The sequence below is a fragment of the Capricornis sumatraensis genome, chromosome 2 (genome assembly GCF_032405125.1).
Source record: "Capricornis sumatraensis isolate serow.1 chromosome 2, serow.2, whole genome shotgun sequence".
NCBI lineage: Eukaryota > Metazoa > Chordata > Mammalia > Artiodactyla > Bovidae > Capricornis > Capricornis sumatraensis.
In genome coordinates, this window is record NC_091070.1 from 101,480,271 (window position 1) to 101,505,231 (window position 24,961).

The 24,961-nt window shown below is 47.3% G+C and overlaps 1 pseudogene; it reads right to left on the reverse strand.

The window, feature by feature from the left end:
• Positions 1-24,261: 24,261 nt before the first annotated feature.
• LOC138074607 (5S ribosomal RNA) lies at positions 24,262-24,380 on the reverse strand (annotated as a pseudogene).
• Positions 24,381-24,961: the final 581 nt, after the last annotated feature.

Consider the following 24,961-nt stretch of genomic DNA (forward strand, 5'->3'; position numbering starts at 1 on the left):
TTCTCAGGTTGCGGTCGCGACTCCACACAAGGTCTTAGGCCCCAGCTTCGACTGGAGAGAAATTCCGAGAGGCCCCCTGGCAATTCGCTTGAGGAATGGCCTTTCTTGAGGCCACAATAGCGGGTCCCTGTAGTCCCATCGTAATTCGAGAGCACCTGCCGCAACTCGAGAAAATCCAGGAAGTTCTCCCCTCCAGGCGAGAGGAGGCCAATTTCCGCTCAGGGGTCTCAATGCTAATCACAGCTTCCCTCTGCAACTTCGAAAGTGTCCTTCACACCCTTGCTGCAACTCAAGAAATTCCCCGACATACCCGTCTCCGCTAGAGAGGAAGCACGAGGGTCCCACCCACCTCCAGAAGAGCCCCGTTTCTGCCTCATAGCCCGAGGTGAGGGATCCTTCCGCTGCTTCGTTGGGAAAGAATTCCCGGCTTTCCCTTCACATCTCAAGAGGAGGCGCTTTCAACAGGAAAGGAGAGAGGAACTCCAGGGTCGGGCCAACATTCCAAGAGTCCCCCAGATGTCTCACTCCATTCAAGAGGAACCTGTTTTGCCTGCACTGCCTCGACTTTCACGCCGAGGATCGACTCACAACACGGTGGCACGTGGGAAAGCCCTGTGGGAAAGCCTCGTGGGAAAGCCTCGAGGGAAAGTCACAGATCCCTTGATCCTCGCGACTTGAATCGTGACACTGCTGCTACAATTCGGGAGGAAAGCAGACGTGCATGCCCACACTCGAGACGAGTTCTGACTCCCCTGTGGAGTCTCCAGAAATACCCCAAGATCCAGGTCAGCACTAGAGAGGAAACCTCAGGTTCCGACCCCGACTCCACACAAAGTCTTTGGCCCCGGCATCGAATGGAGAGGAATCCCGAGGGGCCCCGTATCAACTCGCCTGGAGAATGGCCTTTCCTGAGGCCAACAGAGCAGGTCCCTGAGGTCCCCGTCATAACTCGAAAGCACCTGCCGCAACTGGAGAAAATCCAGGAGGTTCTCCCCTCCAGGCAAGATGAGGCCCATTTCCCCTGAGGCGTCTAGAGGCTAATCACACCTTACCTCTGGAACTTCTAAAGGGTCTTCACACCCTTACTGAAACTCAAGAAGTTCCCCCACCTACCAGTCTCCACTACAGAGAAAGCACGAGGGTCCCGCCCACATCCAGAGGAGCCCCGTTTCTGGCTCATAGCTCGAGGTGAGGGATCATTTCCCTGCTTCATCAGGAAAGAATACCCATCGTTCCCTTCCCATCTCACGAGGAGGCGCTCTCAACAGGAAAGGCGAGAGGAACTCCAGGGTTGTGACACCATTCCAACAGTCCCCCAGATGTCTCAGTCCATTCCAGAGGAACCTGATTTCCCAGTACAGCCTCCATTTTAATGCCAAGGATCGACTCACACCACAGTGGCACGTGGGACAGCCCTGTGGTAAAGCCTCGTGGGAAAGCCTCGAGATAAAACCACAGATCCCTTGATGCATGCAACGGGAAGCGTGACACTGCTGCTACAGCTCCGGATGAAAGCGGTCGTGCACGCCCCCACTCGAGACGAAGACTGACTGCAAAAATAAACAAATGGGATCTAATTAAAGTTAAAAGCTTCTGCACAACAAAGGAAACTATAAGTAAGGTGAAAAGACAGCCTTCTGAATGGAGAAAATAATAGCAAATGAAGCAACTGACAAACAGCTAAACTCAAAAATATACAAGCAACTTATGCAGCTCAAATCCAGAAAAATAAACGACCCAATCAAAAAATGGGCCAAAGAACTAAATAGACATTTCTCCAAAGAAGACATACGGATGGCTAACAAACACATGAAAAGATGCTCAACATCACTCATTGTCAGAGAAATGCAAATCAAAACCACAGTGAGGTACCGTTTCTCACCAGTCAGAATGGCTGCGATCCAAAAGTCTACAAGCAATAAATGCTGGAGAGGGTGTGGAGAAAACGCAACCCTCTTACACTGTTGGTGGGAATGCAAACTAGTACAGCCACTATGGAGAACAGTGTGGAGATTCCTTAAAAAATTGCAATTAGAACTGCCTTATGACCCAGCAATCCCACTGCTGGGCATACAAACCGAGGAAACCATAATTGAAAGAGACACATGTACCCCAATTTTCATTGCAGCACTGTTTATAATAGCCAGGACATGGAAACAACTTAGATGTCCATCAGCAGATGAATGGATAAGAAAGCTGTGGTACATATATACAATGGACTATTACTCAGCCATGAAGAAGAATACATTTGAATCAGTTCTAATGAGATGGATGAAACTGGAGCCTATTATGCAGAGTGAAGTAAGCCAGAAAGAAAAACACCAATACAGTATACTAACACATATATATGGAATTTAGAAAGATGGTAATTATAACCCTCTATGCGAGAGAGCAAAGGAGACACAGATGTATAGAACAGACTTTTAGACTCTGTGGGAGAGGGAGAGGGTGGGATGACTTGGGAGAATGACATTGAAACATGTATACTATCATGTAAGAAATGAATCTCCAGTCTATGTTTGATACAGGATACAGGATACTTGGGGCGGGTGAATTGGGATGATCCAGAGAGATGATATGGTGTGGGAGATGAGAGGGGGGTTCAGGATTGGGAACTCATGTACACCCGTGGCAGATTCATTTCAATGTATGGCAAAACAAAAACAGTATTTCAAAGCAAAATAAAGTAAAAAAAATTAATAATAAATAAATAAATAAAGTCTGACACTGTTTCCACTCTTTCCCCATTCAAAAGGACTTGATCACACACTGTTGTATTCAGTGCCTGGACCCCGCAGCAGGCCACTGTCAACCCATGCCTCCACCAGAGACTCCTGGACACTCACAGGAAAATCTGGCCCAGTCTCTTGTGGGGAAACGGCTCCCCTCTCTTGGCTCCTAGTGTGCACAAATTTTTGCACTTTGTACAAGCAAACATGTACTCCAAATCTGTTTCCCCAGTCCTGTGGAAGTTATGGAATCAAATCTCACTAGCTGCCAAAGAAAATTACCTGAGGGTTCTCAGTCCCTTTGCCAGATCCCCAGGTTGGGAAATCTATTGTGGGTCCTAAAACTTTCTTAACAGTCCAAGACTTTCTTTGGTATAATTGCTCTGTGGTTTGTCAGTCATCTGCTCGGCAGCTCTATGCTGGCATGAATGGTGACCTCCTCGAAGAGGGCTTATGCCACACACTGCATGACCCAGGTTTACTGCAGCTAGAGTCCATGGCCCCATGGCTGGCCACTGCTGACCCATAGCTCTGCAGGTGATACTCACTCACTCAAAGGCAGGTCTGGCTCAGTCTCTGTTCGGTCTCTGGGTCCTGGTGTGCACAAGGCTTTGTTTGAGCCATCTAAGCATCTCTAGTGGGTATGGGGTTTGATTCTAAACATGATTTTGCCCCTCCTATCATCTTGTCGGGGCTTCTCCTTTGCCCTTGGACATGGGGCATTCACACCATGGAATACTATTCAGCAATGGAAATAAATGAGCTTTCAATATACTCAACACTTGGTGGTATTGCAGCAGAATTATACTGAGTGAAAATAAGCCAGTATCAAAAGGCTATGGGTTACATACTATATGATTCCATTTATATACTGCTTTCAAAATGACTAAATTAAAGAGATGGAAAACACAATTGTAATAGGCCTTGGAGTACAAAATGAAGCAGGACAAAGGCCAACAGAGTTTTGCAAAGAGAACACACTGGTCATAGCAAACACTGTCTTCCAACAGCACAAGGGATGTCTAAAAGGCAAAATGGCTGTCTAAAGAGGCCTTACAAATAGCTGAAAAAGAAGCAAAGCTAAAGGCAAAGGAGAAAAGCAAAGATATACCCATCTGTATGCAGAGTTCCAAAGAACAGAAAGAAAATATAAGAAAGCCTTCATCAGTGAACAATGCAAAGAAATAGATGAAAACACCGAATGAGAAAGGCTAGAGATCTCTTCAAGAAAATCAGAAATACCAGGGGAACATTTTATGCAAAGTTGAGCTCAATAAAGGCCAGGAACGGTATGGACATAACAGAAGCAGAAGATACTAAGAAGAGGTGGCAAGAATACACAGACGAACTATACAAAAAAAAGATCTTCATGACCCAGATAACCACGATGGTGTGATCACTCACCTAGAGCCAGGCATTCTGGACTGTGAAGTCAAATGGGCCTTAGGAAGCATCACTACAAACAAAGCTAGTGGAGGAATTCCAGTTGAGCTATTTCAAATCCTAAAAGATGATGCCGTTAAAGTGTTGCACTCAACATGCCAGCAAATTTGGAAAACTCAGCAGCGGCCACAGGACTGGAAAAGGTCAGTTTTCATTCCAATCCCAAAAAAAGGCAAGGCCAAAGAATATTCAAACTACTGGATGATTACACTCTTCTCACATGCTAGCAAACTAATGCTCAACATTCTCCAAGCCAGGCTTCAACAATACGTGAACCATGAACTTCCAGATGTTCAAGCTGTATTTAGAAAAGGCAGAGGAACAAGAGGTCAAATTGCCAACATCCATTGAATCATAGAAAAAGCAAGAGATTTCCAGAAAACCATCTACTTTATTGACTATGCCAAAACCTTTGACATGGATCACAATGAACTGTGGAAAATTCTAAAAAAGCTGGAAATACCAGACCACCTTACCTGCCTCCTGAGAAATCTGTATACAGGTCAAGAAGCAACAGTTAGAACTGGACATGAAACAATGGACTCCTTTCCAAAAGGAGTACATCAAGGCTGTATATTGTCACCCTGCTTATTTAACTTATATACAGAGTACATCATGCAAAATGCTGGGCTTGATGAAGCACAGCTGGAATTAAGGTTGCCTGAATAAATATCAATAACCTCAGATATGCAGATGACACCATCCTTATGGCAGAAAGGGAAGAGGAGCTAAAAAGCCTCTTGATGAAAATGAAAGAGGAGAGCAAAAAGGTTGGATTAAAGCTCAACATTAAGAAAATGAAGATCATGGCATCATGGGAAATAGATGGGGAAACAGTGGAAACAGTGTCAGATTTTATTTTTTGGGGCTCCAAAATCACTGCAGATGGTGACTGCAGCCATGAAATTAAAAGGTGCTTACTCCTTGGAAGAAAAGTTATGAGCAACCTAGATAGCATATTCAAAAGCAGAGACATTACTTTGCCAACAAAGGTCCGTCTAGTCAAGGCTATGGTTTTTCCAGTAGTCATGTATGGATGTGAGAGTTGGACTGTGAAGAAGGATGAGCACCAAAGAATTGTTGCTTTTGAACTGTGGTGTTAGAGAAGACTCTTGAGAGTCCCTTGGAATGCAAGGAGATCCAACCAGTCCATTCTAAAGGAGATCAACCCAGGGATTGTTTTGTAAGGAATGATGCTAAAGCTGAAACTCCAGTACTTTGGCCACCTCATGGGAAGAGTTGACTCACTGGAGAAGACTTTGATGCTGGGAGGAATTGGGGGCAGGAGGAGAAGGAGACGACCGAGGATAAGATGACTGGATGGCATCACTGACTCGATGGACGCGAGTCTGAGTGAATTCTGGGAGTTGGTGATGGACAGGGAGGCCTGGCGTGCTCTTTCATGTGGTCACAAAGAGTCGGACACGACTGAGCGAGTGAACTGAACTGAATCAGTTTCCTCATTTTGAGCGAAATTCCCAGCATATGTTAAATATATATTTAAAATGTATTTTTAAGAAGGTGCCAAACTATTTTCCAGAATGGCTGTTCAGTTCAGTTCAGTTGGTGATGTCAGCACCAGGACCCAGGAGAAAGAAACAGTGACCCCACAGGAGACTTGCCTGTGGATGTCTGGGAGTCTCCGGCAAAGGCATGGGTTGGTGGTGGCCTGCTGTGGGGTTGGGGGCATGGACTGTAGCAGTACATGCATAGGATCTTTTGAGGGAGGTCACCGTTATCTTAATTCTGTTCAGTCGCTCAGTCATGTCCAACTCTTTGCGACCCCATGGACTGCAGCATGCCAGTCCTCCCTGTCCATCATCAACTCCCAGAATTTACTGAGACTCATGTCCATTGAGTCGGTGATACAATCCATCCATTCATTACTTCCACCATAGTTTGGCCCGAGGTAAATAGCAAGGAGGGAACAGAGCTCCAACCCTCAACAGAAAATTGGATTAAAGATTTACTGACCAAGTCAGGCTTCAGCAATACGTGAACCGTGAACTCCCTGATGTTCAAGCTAGTTTTAGAAAAGGCAGAGGAACCAGAGATCAAATTGCCAAAATCCGCTGGATCATGGAAAAAGCAAGAGAGTTCCAGAAAAACATCTATTTCTGCTTTATTGACTATGCCAAAGCCTTTCACTGTGTGGAACACAATAAACTGTGGAAAATTCTAAATGAGATGGGAATACCAGACGACCTAACCTGCCTCTTGAGAAATCTGTATGCAAGTCAGGAAGCAACAGTTAGAATGAGACATGGAACAACAGATTGGTTCCAAATAGGAAAAGGAGTGTGTCAAGGCTGTATATTGTTACCCTGCTTATTTAACTTATATGCAGAGTACATCATGAGAAACACTGGACTGGAAGAAACACAAGCTGGAATCAAGATTGCCATGAGAAATATCAATAACCTCAGATATGCAGATGACACTACCCTTATGGCAGAAAGGGAAGAGGACCTAAAAAGCCTCTTGATGAAAGTGAAAGAAGAGAGTGAAAAGGTTGGCTTAAAGCTCAACATTCAGAAAACGAAGATCATGGCATCCGGTCCCATCACTTCATGGCAAATAGATGGGGAAACAGTGGAAACAGTGTCAGACTTTGTTTTGGGGGGCTCCAAAATCACTGGAGGTGGTGACTGCAGCCATGAAATTAAAAGACACTTACTCCTTGGAAGAAAAGTTTTGAGCAACCTAGATAGTATATTCTAAAGCAGAGACATTACTTTGCCGACTAAGGTCTGTCTAGTCAAGGCTATGGTTTTTCCTGTGGTCATGTATGGATGTGAGAGTTGGACTGTGAAGAAGGCCGAGTGCCGAAGAATTGATGCTTTTGAACTGTGGTGTTGGAGAAGACTCTTGAGAGTCCCTTGGACTGCAATGAAATCCAACTAGTCCATTCTGAAGGAGTTCAGCCCTGGGATTTCTTTGGAAGGAATGATGCTAAAGCTGAAGCTCCAGTACTTTGGCCATCTCATGGGAAGAGTTGACTCATTGGAAAAGACTCTGATGCTGGGAGGGATTGGGAGCAGGAGGAGAAGGGGATGACAGAGGATGAGATGGCTGGATGGCATCACGGACACGATGGACATGAGTCTGAGTGAACTCCGGGAGTTGGTGATGAACAGGGAGGCCTGGCGTACTGCGATTCATGGGGTCACAAGGAGTCGGACACGACTGAGTGACTGAACTGGACTGAACATGGGCCTGCCCAGCAGAACAAGACCAAGTAACCCCAGTATCCCCCACAGTCAGTCTATCCCATCAGGACGCTTTCATAAGCCTCTTGTCCTTCTCCATCAGAGGGCAAATGGACTGAAAACTACAGAATGGCTGTACCATTTTAATATTCTCAGAGGCAATATGTGAGAGATCTAATTTTGCTACATCGCTGCTACTGTCACCAGTTAGAAATTTTAGCTGTTGTAATAGATAGATGTATGGCAATATCTCTTCGTGATTTTAATGGGCAATTTTCTAATGGTAAAAGGCCATCTTCAGATCAGTTCAGTTCAATTCAGTTTCTCAGTCATGTCTGACTTTTTGTGACCACATGAACCACAGCATGCCAGGCTTCCCTGTCTATCACCAACTCCCGGTGTCCACCCAAACCCATGTCCATTGAATCGGTGATGCCATCCAACCATCTCATCCTCTGTCGTCCCCTTCTCCTGCCCTCAATCTTTCCCAGCATCAGGGGCTTTTCCAATGAATCAGCTCTTCACATCAGGTAGCCAAAGTATTGGAGTTTCAGCTTCAACATCAGTCCTTCCAATAAACACCCAGAACTGATTTCCTTTAAGATGGACAGGTTGGATCTCCTTGCAGTCCAAGGGACTCTCAAGAGTCTTCTCCAACACCACAGTTCAAAAGCATCAGTTCTTTGGTGCTCAGCTTGCTTTACAGTGCAACTCTCACATCTATACATGACTACTGGGAAAAAATGACCACCTTTGCATCTGTTTATCTTCTGTGTGTTCTCTCAGTGAAGTCTCTGTCTTTTGCCCATTCTTTTGTTACATTGTAGACTCACTACCACCCCTCTGAGCCACCACATTCTGCCTTGTTGCAGCTGGGGGAGCGGGTAGGAGTGCCATCTGCCCCCTCCTCAGGGGGAAAGTTCGGTTCTCCACTTTGCCACACTGATTCCAAGAGGGGTCAGTTTTCCTTTTCGTTTTTGGTTGGTCAACAAGTATTAAAAATGAAGTTTTTTCCTACCAGACATCCTTTCTCCAGTCCTTTGTGTAGAGGTGATCCTGGGCCCAGGCCTCTCTAGCACCCCATCAGGGATGAAGGAAGAAAGAAAACCCAGGAGCTTACATCATTCCTCAGGTTGTGAAGTTCCCACCCGGTAACCTGCCCTGCATTTTTCATAGCTTTCCTATATTTGTTGGTGTCTAAGGCCCCAGACCCCTTCATTAGTTAGCCTGGGGCTCAATAGAGCTCCTGTGGAGAGACATTGATGTTGGCCCTTGATGTCAGGAGGTGATGGATGAGGGCCTAGACCTCAGTGCCTGTCCTCAGTGGACAAGGCCCAAGATCTGTATTTTCTTCATACACTGGGGGTGACCCTCTTGGTGATGATGCCTGTCTGTCAGGGCTCCATGACACTGTACACACAGGATACCTTGCAGATGCCTGCCCCCTCCTCAGGGGGAAAGTTCGGTTCTCCACTTTGCCACACTGATTCCAAGAGGGGTCAGTTTTCATTTTCCTTTTTGGTTGGTCAACAAAAACCAACCAACCAAAAACCAGGGGTGATAGTGAGCTTACAGAGGGGTGATAGTGAGCCCTGTTAAAAGGGCTCAACAATAGGAGCGCTTGTTCTTCCATAGGTGAGACTCTTGGCTCCAGGGAGATCATTTCTGAGCTTAGTGGAAGAACAAAAGCCAGATGATGGGGATTCAAATACCAAGCACTCGGTGAAGGAAGTCAGTTTGCCTCTGAGATTCTGAGCTGGAGGAGAGAGAGGCCTGTGAAAGAGGGAGAAAGAAGTTTGAAGCTCAGGCAGGACAGGAGGAGAAGCTGACGGGAGGAGAGAGAAGGGAGACATGCAGGTAAATTACAGGGAGAGGACAGTGCGGCTGGTGCTGTCAGAGTAGCACAGGAGTAAAGACAGGAACATTGACCCCGAGGCCAGTGCAGGCGCCCCTCAGCCCGAATCCAGCACAGGACTGCATTCCTGACTGACATCACCACATCCTGTGACCTCTGCTTCTCCAAAATCAGACACCCACTGTTTCCACTCCTAGTGGTTACTGTTTCCACTGTGTAAAGAAGAGGAAAGAGACTGAAGGAGGAGATAAGAGATTAGAAAGAAAGGAGTGAGTTTAAAGTAATTTATATGTATAATAAGCTCCATTCTTTTATTATGAGTTCATCTTGTGTTTATTAACCATCTGCTTTATTTCAGGCATTTGCTCTGGTTGCAGTGAGGAGAAAATGGACATTATTCATGTGCTTATGTCAGTTTCTTTCTGCTCTGGGCACTGGGCCTCATATCTCTGTTCACAGCTGTGATGTGTGCTTGAAGGAAATGTGCATTCCTCTAGTGCTGCCATGATACAGGGGGATGCAGCTGGTGGAGGGTGAAGGAGGCCTACCCAGAGCAGAGAGACTAGAGCTGAAGCCAGGTGGCTGTGGGTACTGCCAGGGTGAGATGTGTGTGTGATGTTCTAGATAAAGGATGTGGCGTTTGTGGATGAGGAACTGAAGGAAAGCTGGTGAGGACAGACTTGCTCAGCAGGAGGGGGCAGGACACAGACATGGGTGCAGGGAAGCGGGCAGGCACTGGGACCTTAACATGTGCCCAGGGTCTCTGTGGATCCAAGAGTGAGGATAGTAATCCTCCACAGGATACTGTGACACAGGTAAGAGTGAGGTCGATGTGGAACACAGGCTCAGATCCATATCTTTACAGCCAAGCTGCCCACCATTTAGGACATGTATCAGAGCCTTGGATCTGGTGGGGGACCAGGTGGACCCTCACATCTTGGGTAGATGGAGGCTGTTGGTATGGAGAGGGCAGAGCAGTGGGAGTGGAGGACAGTGAGCAGCTCCGAGACTTGGCAATTCATCACCTTCCAGCTGGGCAACTCGTTCCCACTTTACTGTTATCAGGACCACTGAAGAAGACATGAGCTTATCTTTAGACTTTTTTGGTCTAAGATGCTTCTGCAACGTCCAGATGAAAATGTCTAGGAAGTAGTTGCCTGTGTGGATGTGGAGGGAAAACTGGAGCTGATCACAGAAACACAGGCTGAAGAGATTTGTCCTGGGTGGTCGGGTGCATGCAGGTCTGGTGAAGGGGGTTGGTGGGGGTCATTGGGGGTGAGGGGAAGCCCAGGGGCCGAGGGTGTGATGCTGTGATGGAAGAAAGCAACACTAGGGGGCAGAAACGAGGGTGAGAGTTTATGCCCTTTGAGGATCAAGGAAAAGATTTACAGATGAGATTGAGTATAAAATACTGAGAAAATGGTAGAGATTGAGTGAGGGAGCTGGTGAAAGTCTGGCTTGCACAATGTTTCCACCTGCATCCCTTGGAAACCTGGCTCTTCAGGAGAATTTCTATCACATCTTTTCTGTCTCCTTCTGACACACACACACTTGCTTTATAATCAATTAATTATGAGGATTGTTGTTAAAATGAAATAGCTCTTTCAACAACATAACTTCTGAAAGTATTTATTTAGCATGTCTTTGTTTAGTCACTAAGTCGTGTCTGACTCTTTTGCTACCCCACCTGCCAGGCTCCTCTACCTGTGGGATTCACCAGGCAAGGATATTGGGGCGAGTTGCCATTTTCTTCTCCAGGGGATCCTCCCAAGCCAGGGATTGGACCCATGACTCCTGCATTACAGGCGGATTCTTTACCACTGAGCCACCTGGGAAACCCCCTTATTACTATAGTATGTACCACCCAGCAATTCTTAATGAATCTCAGGACCCAATTCAGTGTTTCCTGGAACCCCACTTGAGAAACACTGGCTGAGCACTGTCAATAGACTTAGCCACAGAAAAGCACATGGTCTCTCTCGACAGCCTCCCCTCCCTCTGCATACCTGCTCCCATGCCTCTCCTCTCTGGGAGCTACAGTTTCTCTCAGGAGTTGGAAGAGCAGCCATCAGTTGCAGGATATGTTGGTTTAGGACTGTGGAGGTCAAAATACTTGGTGATTCCTGGCAGCCAGGAATTCTATCTATTCTGGCCAGTGTTTGGGTGAGAGTTGTGTCTGTGGTGTTAGGCACCATGAGTCTTAGTGAGTAACAAAGTGAAAACTAGTGAAACAAGTGAGCAATTAGTGAAAGCCTCTAACTTAGCAGCAATAGGTCTAGTTCATCTTTAGGCAGATGGGAAATCATGGGAAAAAGAAATTCTGGAACAAACCTGCAGATAATTGGGGTGGGAGTGGGAAGGGGTACGCAGTCCCTGTGCTGGAGACTGAAACAATTTGGTCTCGTGAGACTAGGAGAGGAAGGGCTTGTTTTTTGAATGTTTGAAACTTGGGAATTCTTTTATGTGGTTAATTGATATGTGAATGTGTAGTTACATTGTCCATATGTTTGGCCATAAGAATGTATTTCAGCAGAAACTGTGGAATGATAGTGAGCTCACTAGCACCTCCTTCATATATAGAAAGAGTTACATGCAGTTTTAAAAGCAGTGGAAGATCACTGTAACAGGGTTGAGCAAATAAGAATGGTGCTATGAGAAGCACGGAATGTAGTGTGGTGGGATTTTTCTTGAACTTGAAGCCCAGTACCCTGCTGCTGCTGCTGCTGCTGCTGCTGCTAAGTCGCTTTAGTTGTGTCCGACTCTGTGCGACCCCATAGATGGCAGCCCACCAGGCTCCGCCATCCCTGGGATTCTCCAGGCAAGAACACTGGAGTGGGTTGCCATTTCCTTCTCCAATGCATGAAAGTGAAAAGTGAAAGTGAGGTCACTGAGTTGTGTCCAACTCTCAGCGACCCCATGGACTGCAGCCCACCAGGCTCCTCCGTTCATGGGATTTTCCAGGCAAGAGAACTGGAGTGGGGTGCCATTGCCTTCTCCGAAGCCCAGTATATATATTTATCTCCAGTATCTTGTGTAATGCTTAGTATTCGGTCGGCCTTTGATTGAATGGGTGGATGAATAAATCCCTAATACTCGTCCTTCTAAGTTTTTTTTTTTTTTTTTTTTACTTTACAATACTGTATTGGTTTTGCCCTACATTGACATGAATCCGCCACAGGTGTACATAAACTGATGGACCAAAGAACCCTTGATACTAACTTCACTTTGGGGGTCAAACAGAGTCAGAATTACCTGGATGGCCTTTAAGTTCTTGTACAGATTGGTAGTCACTAGTCTGACATAGCTGATGGTTGCCAATAAGAAAAAGAATTTGGGGCCTTAACAGGTAAAACATAACTGACTTGTTTTGCAAGTTTTGCACAAGTTTTTCAAGGAGAAAACTGACATTATGGGCTAGAAGAAGCAGTTGGTCTTAGTGTACTGATGAATAGTAAAATTTGTAGATTTGATGAATACTGCTTAAAAATCTATGGTGTTTTAGTCCTGTGTGTGTGTGCGTGCACGTGCGTGCATTCAGTCATGTCTGATTCTTTGCTGCACTGTGGACTGTAGTCTGCCAGGCTTCTTTGTCCATGGAATTTTCCAGGCAAGAATACTGGAGTCGGTTGCCATTTCCTACTTCAGGGGATCTTCCCAACCGAGAGATTGAACCCACGTCTCTTGCATCACCTGCATTGGCAAGCAGGTTCTTCACCACTGTGCCACCCGGCCATCCCTTTTAGTCCTACTCCTTACAGCTTTATACACATATTCCTGCATAACAGGTTGATGATTCCTGCATGAGAGAGTGATGTTGACTGAATATACAGATGAGTGAATTCACAGGTGCTTTTGCTGAGTGTAACTTTCTTATTTCTTTATCTACTTGTTGGTGTCCTAACACTTGAAATAACTAGTTTTGTCTCATGCATGCTTAGGTGTATATTTTGGATTCACATTACCTCACATGGACTCTCACTGTGCTCTTAAGGTGACAGTAAACAGCTGGCATGTTCTGCATGTCATTGCGTCCCATTCCTTGTTTCCAGTGTCCTGTCATTATCCTTCCTCCTTTTGCCTCTGTCTTCTCTCTGGACTTGGAGGCCTTCTTTCTTCTTGTTGGATAACTGATTTAATTTTTCAATGTTTTAAGAATTTACTAACTGCTAAGTAGTATGTCAAGGCTGTATATTGTCACCCTGCTTAGCAGAGTGCATGCATACATGCTAAGTCACTTCAGTCATGTCCAACTCTGTGTGATCCTGTGGACTGCAGCTTGCCAGGCTTCTCTGTCCATGGGATTCTCCTCTGGCAAGAATACTGGAGTGGGATGCTATGCCCTCCTCCAGGGGATCTTCCCTACCCAGGGATCAAACCCATATCTCTTACATATAACCTGCATTGGCAGGCAGGTTCTTTACCACTAGCACCACCTGGGAAGCCCTCTATGCAGAGTACATCATTCGAAATGCTGGGCTGGTGGAATCAAGATTGCCAGGAGAAATTAAACAATCTCAAATATGGAGATAATACCACTTTAACGGCAGAAAGCCAAGAGGAACTAAAGAACCTCTTGATGAAGGTGAAAGAGGAGAGTGAAAAAACTGGCTTAAAACTCAACGTTTAAAACACAAATATCATGGCATCTGGTCCCATCACTTCATGGCAAATTGATGGGGAAAAAGTGGAAACTGTGACAGATATTCTCTCTTGGGCTCCAAAATCACTGTGGCCAGTGACTGTAGCCACGGAATTCAAAGATGCTTGCTCCTTGGAAGAAAAGCTGTGACAAACCTAGACAGCATATTAAAAAACAGAGACATCACTTTGCCAACAAAGGTCCATCTAGTCAAAGCAATGGTTTTTCCAGTAGTCATGTATGGATGTGAGAGATGGACCATAAGGAAAGCTGAGTGCTAAAGAACTGAAGCTTTTGAAGAGTGGTGCTAGAGAAGACTCTTGAAAATCCCTTGAAATGCAAGGAGATCAAACCAGTCAATCATAAGGGAAACCAACCCTGAGTATACATTGGGAGGACTGATGCTGAAGCTGAAGCTCTAATACTTTGACCCCTTGATGTGAAGAGCTGACTCTTTTGAAAAGACCCTGATGGTAGGAAAACCTAAGGGCCAGAGGCGAAGAGGGTGACATATAATGAGATGGTTGGAAGGTATCACTGACTCAGTGGACATGAATTTAAGCAAACTCAGGGTGATAGTGAAGGAAGCCTGGCATACTGCAGTCCATGGGTCGCAGAGAGGTGGGGACGGTTTAGCAACTGAACAACAGCTTTATAGTCATCCCTGGATATCTGCAGGGAAGGGGACAGGAGGTAGGATTGATACAAAAAAGGTGCTGAAGTCCCTTAAATAAAATGACACAGTTCTTGCATGGAACACCCCACCCCCACCCTCTTGTATACTTTTAATCACTTCAATTACTTATAATGCCTCATATGATGGAAATGCTGTGTAAATGATTACTGGAGTGCAGTGAATTCTAGTTTACTTTTGGGAACTTTATGGAATTTCCCCCCAAAATATTTTGGATCTGCATTTGGTTGAATCCTTGAATTTGGAGCCCAGGATGCAGAGGGCTGACCACATTATGAATCATACTGGTTAGCAGTACCACGGAGATACACAGGACGTGGCCCTTCTCTTACAGAAGTTGTAAACATGCCTGCACATCACCAGTAAGACATGGTGGTATGTGTGGCACAATACAGAGCAAATATAAGGTTGTATGTTGGTCCAGAGAGAGACTGGTTAGAGTAGGGGTTGAGATGGGCAAGACAGCCTTTGCAGCAGATGTTGTATCTTTACTTGTCAGTATTCTTCTGTTGCATCATATTCCAAAAGCAAAATTTATCAAACCCTCGAGATTGACCAATCTGTCATCAAATCTTTCCCTGCTAAAAGAAGTTTTCTTGGAGGAACTAGTCTTTGCTAGTTAATCCCATCAACAGAAATACCTGCCTTTCAGAATAATCAGTGAGCTCAAAACAGAACCATCCCTTCACTTAAAAGTTGATCAGGTTCTGTCATGTACAGCTGCTATTCTGTGTAAACAACAAATAATCTTGAAGGGATTTTACCTTCTGAGGACTAGATTCAAACCCAAGATAGGGTGATCTACTTAAATTTCTTCATAAACTTAGAAAATGAAGTATTTAGGCTATTTGAAACATCTTTGTGAATGATAGAGACATTAAAATAAAAAATAAAAATCATCCAGATTCTCCACAAAGCATAAGTTTGTGTTTTGGTCAGCCCATAAAATTCTCTACCTTATGTTAAAATGTAGAAAATCCTATCCCATAAAGACACAAATTTAGAATTACAAACGTTTAGCTTGAGATTTTCAAGGGTAAGAAAAGACACTTGGGAAGAAAATAAGCCTGGAGCTATTTTTGTATCAGAAATAAAATTTAGGAGAATCAAAATCTTTTATTTTTGTTCCATGACTTAATAATTCAACTGTATTTTTATTTCTTCCAAAGCAGATAGGCATAGACAATGATTGCAATAGGGTAAATAGGTACTTTTTCTTTTAAAAATCTTATACCAATACAATATTGTAAAGTAATTAACCTCCAATTAAAATAAATAAATTTATATTAAAAATGTTATACCATCTTTAGGATCAAATTCCTTCCAAATTTAATTTGATTAACTTCTGAATAAGAAATACCAGTTTTAAATAAAATTATTGAATTCCAGAGAGTATTATAGTTGAATTGTCATGTGGGATCTGAGTTCTCTGAGCAAGAATTGAACCTGTGCCCTGCTACAGTGGAAGCTCAGAATCCTAGCTACTGGATTGCTAGGGAAGTATTATAAATAGCTAAAAAACAAGAAAGGGAAATCATATTGATTTAAACCATGCTAGAATAAATATTTTGCACATCACCAATACCCAATAACGGTTTCCCTGATAGCTCAGTTGGTAAAGAATCTGCCTACAATGCAGGAGACCCCGGTTCGATTCCTGGGTCAGGAAGATCGCCTGGAGAAGGGAAAGGCTACCCACTGCAGTATTCTGGCCTGGAGAATTCCATGGACTGTACAGGCCATGGGGTCACAAAGAGTCAGACACGACTGAGAGAGTTTCACTTTCACTTTTGATAGCCAATAATATTTGGAAGATTTGGAGATGATGTGGTTTGCATTACACATCTGCACTTTAAAATACCTCATGAATAAAGTTAAGCTTTACCTCAAACAGATGCTAAGAAATATGAAAACATGTAAAGTTTTGCTGTATTTGAGATCATTATCTAAAAACTGCTTTTTTTTTTTTTTTCCAGAAAGCACAGTCAGTTGAACTGGAAAAAACTGAAAATCATATTCAGTCCTCCAAAGACAAGGAAAAAGCCAAGTCTCTGGACAAACTTGAGGAGTAAGCGCACTGTTGGCCCCATGGGCAGCATGCAGGCCATAGGGGGCCCTTTCCATTGGGAAATGAAGTATCTTCTGTGCATCAGTGTCATGAATGGTGTGAGGATGAATGTGTTTATGTGCATCATCTTTTTCCTCTTAGTTCAGTTCAGTTCAGTGCTCAGTTGTGTCCAACTCTTTGCGACCCCATGAACCACAGTATGCCAGGCCTCCCTGTCCATCACCAACTCCCAGAGTCCACCCAAACCCATGTCCGTTGTGTCGGTGATGCCATCCAACCATCTCACCCTCTGTTATCCCCTTCTCCTCCTTCCCTCAATCTTTCCCACCATCAGGGTTTTTTCAAATGAGTCAGCACTGCATCAGGTGGCCAAAATATTGGAGTTTCAGCTTCAACATCAATCCTTCCAATGAACACCCAAGACTGAGGTCCTTTAGGATGGACTGGTTGGACATCCTTGCAGTCCAAGGGAGTCTCAAGAGTCTTCTCCAACACCACAGTTCAAAAGCATCAATTCTTTGGCACTCAGCTTTCTCCACAGTCCAATTCTCATATCCATACATAACCACTGGAAAAACCATAGCCTCGACTAGATGGACCTCTGTTGACAATGTAATGTCTCTGCTTTTTAATATGCTGTCTAGGTTGGTCATAACTTCCAAGGAGCAAGCATCTTTTAATTTCATGGCTACAATCACCATTTGCAGTGATTTTGGAGCCCAGAAAAATAGTCAGCCCCTGTCTCCACTGTTTCCCCATCTATTTGCCATGAAGTGATGGGACCAGATGCCACATGATCTTAGTTTCTGAATGTTGAGATTTAAGCCAACTTTTTCACTCTCCCCTTTCATTTTCATCAAGAGGCTCTTGTCATAAGGGTGGTGTCATCTGCATATCTGAGATTATTGATATTTCTCCTGGAAATCTCGTTTCCAGCTTTTTCCTCTTAACTTGGCATTATTTCCTTAGGTTCCTTTATGAACTGTCACTAATCCCCAACTTTTCAGAGCGAGTGTTTTGGCATCCTTTTTCAGTCCAAATTTTCAGAAAGCATTTGCTCAATTTGGTGCAAACTGGAACTGTTACAGAAGTTGTGTGAGGTGGGTGCTTGGGTTCTGATACTTAATTGTGCTCAGGCATGTTCATATTTCAGACAAGTTGTCTTTAATTTACAGTACATGCTGCCAACTGAGTACCATTTGAATACATGTTCTTTATTTTCCTCCATTTTGCAGTGAGCCCCTCAACAAATTGTTAGTCACTCCAACCAAATGCTTCAGGAATACCTATATGACTCTACAGAAGAGAAATATTCTTCTGAAAATAAAGAACAAATTCTTGGCAGAAATGACCAATATTAACATCTCAAACAGCTTGTGAAAATTTAATAGTACAATTCATTCTGGTTGTGGTAAATTATTTTGAAAAGTAGCGTTATGTCATTAAAGAGATTTTTCAGAGGAAGTGATGCACAAATTCAAGTTAAACTGTGTGTTTTGGAAGAAGTGAGTGTGAACTTTTCAGGGATAAATCTAAACTTGAAAATTAAACTTTATATCTGTGTTTTGATTTCCCACACCTTATGCTAAAAATGTTACCCAGAGGCAGGTGCAATTGGACTGATGGCAGTGACATCATACTGTGGTGGTTCTCATGTTTTGGGTGTATTTGGTTTCTTTGCAATTATACCACAGAAGCATCCTAGGCTGGTAACTCTCAGGTGAAGAAGCACAACCTGCATGCTGTTAGTGGTGCAGCTTTTTCAAAGTTACCTTTGGAGACGCTGTTCTGAAATATACCTAAAATGAGCACTGATGAAGTTTGGATATGACCCATAATTATTAGTAGTATATGAATATCTGCCACTGACTTAAGAAAATTCAAATAGTGAGTGAGAAATTGTTCTTTATTCTGTTTTACAGACATTAAAACATGGCTCAGGGTTTATGCAGGTTTGGGGTTTGGTCTTGCCTTTGGAAACTACATGAAAGGTGGAAATAAAACTCAAGGACAGGCAGACGGTTTTGAATTAGATATTCTCCTGAAGCTGAAATATGCTGCCCGCCAAGCACAGGACCTTCCTGAGAGAACAGACAAGCAACAGGCAGGCACATCGACGGACACACAGACACTCGCATGCACCCACATCAAGTGAGGCAGCCGGCCGTGGCAAGTTCATCAGCAAGAGCCAGAATCATAGCACCTGTGAGAGGCCGGGGCCAGAGGAAGGGTGGAGGGCCTGGTGTCAGGACACACAGAGCCAGAAAGAAAAGAAGGTCCAGAGACAGACATGAAGATGGTGAAAGGGAGAGAGACATGCATGTGCACAGACACGCACGCTCATGCGCGCACACACACACGGAGGCATAGACAGACGGAGACACAGAGCGACTGACAGATGGAAAATGGGAGACAGACACTGGAGAGAGGATGACATCCAATCTGAGACAGACACACTGGCGCAGACTGTGACACACCTCAGAGAGAAGCCATGTGGATGAAGCAACTTCCCCAAGGAATGGGGCATCAGCCTTGGACCAGGCCCTGGATGGAAGTGGTGCCCCGGGGCTGGGAGTCACCTGTGGGGTCCCCAAGACCTCTTTGCAGACGAGGTCTCAAAGGTCCCCTTCAGCTTGGCTATCATAGGCAAGACACAGCCCTTGCCCCCAGTCCAAAAGGTGAGTGTGTGAGAGTGTGCGTGAGTGTGTCAGTGGGCGAGGGTGTGATCAGGTCGAGTGGGGGCCGGGTGGATACCCAGAATGGAAGGGGGAGTGTGTGGAGGTCGGGGGATAGGAAGCCTGTGTGGTCCTCTTGCTGTCTCTCTCTCCCACATTCTCCGTCTCCTTTACCTGGGGTTTCCGACTCTTGACCTATCTGGGAGGTGGGGTGTGTGTGTTTGTGTGTCTGCATGTGTGTGCATGCACACGTGTGAGGATGCGGCTAGGGCAGGGGCAGCCTCCAGGATTGCCTGAGGCTTGCCAAGGGAACCTCAGAGAGAGACCGGATGGTCATCTGGGTTCCTGAAAACTGAATGTGGAGGGGCTCGCGGGCCACACTAGAGGCAACCCAGGTCTGAGGCGTGAGTTCGGGCCTGGTCACCCACCCAGGGAGAGGCTGGGGCTGCAGGAACACAGCAGCTGGGACTCCGGTGACTGCAAGGCCTGGCGGCTGGCTGGCCAGCCGGCCAACCTAAAGGCAGGCGATGGCTCTGAGTGTGGTGGGGTGCCAGAGGACAGGGGCAGGTGGGGTGTGTGGCGCCAAAAGCACCTGGTGGCCGGGGGCTAAAGGAGAGAGGGGGCAAAAAGACGACAGCACCCGGTATTCCCAAGCGGTCTCCCATCCAATTATTAAACAGGCCCGACCCTGCTTCGCTTGGGAGATCAGAGGAGATTGGGCGTGTTCAGGGTGGTATGGTTGCAGATGGAGACGGCTGCCGCCAAGTGCCCTAAGACCTCAGCGCTGCGCCTCCCTTTCGCTCTAACCTGCCTGCCAGTCGGGAGAGCTGGGCACACTTCTTCCCAGACCGTGCGCTGTACATGCGCCACCCGACCCGTGAATGGACTCCATCCAAGCCGCCCCGCCCCTGCACACTTCTACCCCTGGCCAGCACCCGGGCCCGGAGGGCTTCTGGGACACAGAGCGGGAGGCTGGGCGTGCCTGTGGGGGCTAGGGTCTTGGGTGAGGGGCACGGAGGTCTCCGTGCTCTCCCACCCTGGGCCTCTCCAGGCCGGCCCCCGCTAGGCGGCTCCGCTCCCCACCATCCCATTCGCTGCTCAGGGCCACTTGGCCCCGGAGGTGTCTGGCTTGGCGGCCCACAGCTGCCTGCGGCCCGCAGTCCTCTGAGCCTCCTGTGGGCCTAGGTGCAGCCCAGCCGGGGCCTGGAGTGCCCATCCTGCCCGGCATCTGCCCGGTGCCCAAACGCACGGGGAGCCACCAGCGCGTCAGCCCCGCCCCATCGCCTTACCGAGGTCCCCCTTGCCCCACGCTGCCCGCAAGCACAGGACCTTCCTGAGAGAGTAGACTATAGAGCGGCAGGCACACGGACAGACAAACAGACCCACACACGCACTCACGCCAAGCGAGACCTGCTCGCCCTAAGGGAAGAATTCCTCCCCCAATGGAAGACCAAGCTGGACAAAACAAATCCACTCAAACTCAAGCTACAAAGACGATAAAAGTACTGTTTATACTGTTGTCTCTATGGCTTAGTGCTGCCGCTAACGCTCATCAACCAATGAACCTGACTTGGATGATTCTAAGCGCAACTACGGGAGAAGTAATTAACTCCATCTCAGCCATTCATCCCAAAAACACCTGGTGGCCAGACTTGGAATTTGACCTTTGTCTTCTGGCCGCGGGATCGTGGGACATTGGCGAATGGGCAGTAAAGACTCCCGGCAAGCCCGAATGTGGGGCTGGCATTGATAGGTGTAATACTCGGCCCCCCACTAACTCAGGGCCCAGATGCAGCCACTACATCCAACGGGCAAGCTTATGGGAAACGCCCTTCTATGTGTGCCCAGGAGGGAGATGGGACCGGGCAACCATCAATAACTGTGGGGGGACTGATAAGTTTTATTGCGCTGATTGGGGATGCGAGTCAACAGGGATGGTCAATTGGGAGCCCCCTATTCGTGGTGATTTGATTACCTTGGGTTGCATTCCAGGGTCCACTGAGTCAACTGGGGGATATAGAAGGGGGTCCCTCATAACTGGGCCTTGTATGAACTTTCTTTGCAATCCGGTGAGGCTCAAATTCTCAACTGAAGGAAAAAAGTTCCCCGGTTGGGAAGCTGGACAATCCTGGGGCCTCCGGCTATATCAGCCAGGATATGATAATGGGTTGCTGTTCACCGTCAGGTTGAAAGTAAGAACCATACAGATTGGTCCAAATCAGGGCATAGGGCCCAATTCAGTCCTAGTGCCACAAGAGCCTACACATGCCCCCATTCGGCCCGCCCACACTCCTGCTCGGGAACCTAACCAAACACCTCCCGGGCCCTACATTACTAATACAAGCAACTCCCCTCAAGTTAGCCTTATGGGACCTAACATTAAGGATGATCAGGACCCGTTATTTAATATGATAATCAACTCCTATCGGGTCCTAAATTCCACTCGCCCGGACCTGACTGGCAGTTGCTGGTTATGTTATGACATCAAACCCCCCTATTATGAAGGTATAGCTGTCCCGGGAGTTTACATTCAAACCAAAAACCACAAAGCTTGCTGATGGCAGCAGAAAGGAGATGCCGGATTAACCCTCCAACGAGTAACTGGGCGGGGCCTTTGCATAGGAAATGTCCCCCAAACCTACCAACACCTCTGCAATTCTACAGATTCTATAGCAACAACCGGGTACCTAGTGCCTCCCCAGGAAAATTGGTGGGCCTGCTCCACAGGCTTAGCCCCTTGTATTCACGGGCAGGTGCTAAATGACTCCAAAGATTTCTGCATATTGGTACTATTAGTCCCCTGAATGTTCTATCACTCCAATGATGATATCCTCCCGAAACTAGAAGCTTCACACTGGTCCAAGAGAGAGCCAGTCTCGGCCTTAATCCTCACAGTCCTACTGGGGTTAGGGGCAGCCGGGGCAGGAACTGGGATATCCTCTTTAATAGTGCAAAACCAACACTATTCTAGCCTAAGAGCAGCCATTGATCTTGATATCGAAAGACTAGAAAGCTCAATCAGCCACCTCCAAGAGTCACTGAGTTCTCTCGCGGAAGTGGTACTGCAAAATAAAAGGGGATTAGATTTGGTTTTTCTGCAACAGGGGGGCCTGTGTGCTGCGTTAGGAGAAGAATGTTGTTTTTATGTGAATCACTCGGGGGTAGTCAGGGAGTCCCTGGCCAAGATAAGAGAAGGGCTGAGTCAGAGAAAAAGAGAAAGAGAAATGTCTCAAACCTGGTTTGAATCCTGGTTCAATTCATCCCTCTGGTTTGCAACTCTCATATCCTCCTTGGTGGGACCTCTGATTATCTTGTTACTATTGCTCACCTTTGGGCCATGCTTACTAAACAAATTGGTGGCCTTCATTAAAAGCCGCATCAACACGGTGCAGCTCATGGTACTCAGATCCCAATATGTGGCCCTACAAACGGTCCCCTTAGCAGGAGACAATGTAGAGCTGACCCCAGACCCATGATTGGGTCTGTCCTCGATCCTAGAGAAGGGGGGAATGAAGGAACTAAGCTACTCCATTTTGTTAACAGAAAAACATTTTGTAAGGTTCCAGGAAAAGAGCCTTTGAAAATCGAAGAGCCTTTGGAAATCCCCTGACCTCACCCCACCATCCTCGAGCCAGTCAAACCCCAGACCAAAATCTCCTGACTTAACGTAGTCTACCTAGGTAATGGGAACCAATCAGAACCCGGGGTCAGCCCGGGAAAACAAGAACCAATCAGAAACCAACATCTAACCCTTCCACAGAAGGTAACCAATTAGATGTCTCCAAACCCGGAAACTCCCGTTTTTCAAATTTCTCGCATGAGAATACCCTATATAAGCAATGTAACCCAGAACTCGGGGCTCCTCCCTATAGCCGCTGCGTCGGTATCAGGTGGGAGCCCCAGCTCAAGCTTGGTAATAAAATCTCTCTTGCTTTTGCATTGGATATCAGCTCCCTGGTGGTCACTGGGAGATTTCGAGACTTGGGCACAACAGTACACACACACACACACATACGGAGGTAGAGACAGAGAGAGGGAGACACAGAGCAAGTGACAGAGAAACAGAATACAGGAGACAGACACGGGAGAGAGGATGGCATCTGATCTGAGACAGACACACTGACACAGACGGTGACACAATTCAGAGAGAGGCCATGTGGAAGTAGCAGCTTCCCCAAAGGAGGGGGCATCAGCCTTGGGCCAGGCCCCAGCAGGATGTGGTGCCCTGGGGCTGGCAGTCACCTGTGGGGTCCCCAAGACTTCTTAGCAGGCGAGGTCTCCAAGATCCCCTTCAGCTTGGCTACCTTAGGCAAGACTCAGACCCCGCCCCCAGGCCAGAGTGTGAGTGTGTGTGTGAGTGTGTTGGTGGGCGAGGGTGTGGTCGGGTCGACTGGGGGCCCAGTGGATGCCCAGAATGGAGGGGGCAGTGTGTGGAAGTCAGGGGATGGGAAGCCTGTGTGGTCCTCTTGCTGTCTCTCTCTCCCTCTTTCTCCTTCTCTGTTACCCGGGGTTTCCCGCTCTTGACCTATCTCAGAGGCCAGGTGTGTCTGTTTCCACGTGTGTGTGCCTGCAAGGATGGGGCTGCGGGTGGGGCTGGGGATGGGGGTGGGGCTGGGTATGGGGCAGCCTCTGGGATTGCCTGAGGCTTGCCAAGGAAGCCTCAGAGAGAAGATGGTCATCTGGGTTCCTGGAAGCTGAATGTGGAGGGGCTTGCTGGCCATGCCGAGGCAGCCCAGGTCTGCGGCGGGAGTCGGGCTTGGTCCACCCACCTGGGGAATGGCTGGAGCTGTGGGGACCCAAGAGTTGGGATGCTGCTGCCTGTGAGGGCCGCCGGCTGGAAGGCAGGCAACCGCTCTGAGCATGATGGGGTGCGAGGGGCCAGGGTCAGGTGGGGCTTGAGGCGCCAGCAGCACTGGGGGGCCGGGAGCTGAAGGAGAGGTGAGGCAAAACGCCTACAGCACCTGGTATTCTCAGGCGGTCTCCCATCCAAATACTAACCCGTCCCGACCCTGCTTAGCTTCCAAAATCAGGCGAGATCGTGTGCCTTCAGGGTGGTATGACCTTAAACGGAGGTGGCTACCACCAGGCGCCCTAAAAGCCCTGTTCTGCACCTCCCTTTTGCTCAGACCTACCTGCCAGTTGGGCCTGCCGGCCACACCTTTCAATGGGCCTTGCACTGTACCTGAGTCGCACGACCCGCATCCGACTCTGGCTGGCCAGGGTCAGCAGCCCAGTGACTGGCTGATGCCGCCCCGCCCTCGCACACTGCCAACCTGGCCAGCACTTCCCAGGCCTAGCCTGTGGATCGAAGTGCTTCTGGCACCCCAGGCAGGCGCCCGGGCATGCATGCATGCTGGGGCTTGGGGTTGGGGTGTGGGTCGAGGAGGTCTCGGCACTCTCCCACCCTGGGCCTATACAGGCCTCCGTCGCTTGGCGGCTCCCCACCCCATCCTGTTTTCTGCTAAGGACCACGTGGCCCCAGAGGTGTCTGGCTTTGGGGCCTGCTGCTGCCCACGGCCCATGGTCCTCTGAGCCTCCTGTGGGCCTAGGCACAGCCCATCCGGGGCCTGGAGCACCCATCCTGCCTGGTATCTGCCTGGTGCCCAAATGCAACCAGAGCTACTAGTGTGGTATACCGGAGAGCATCAG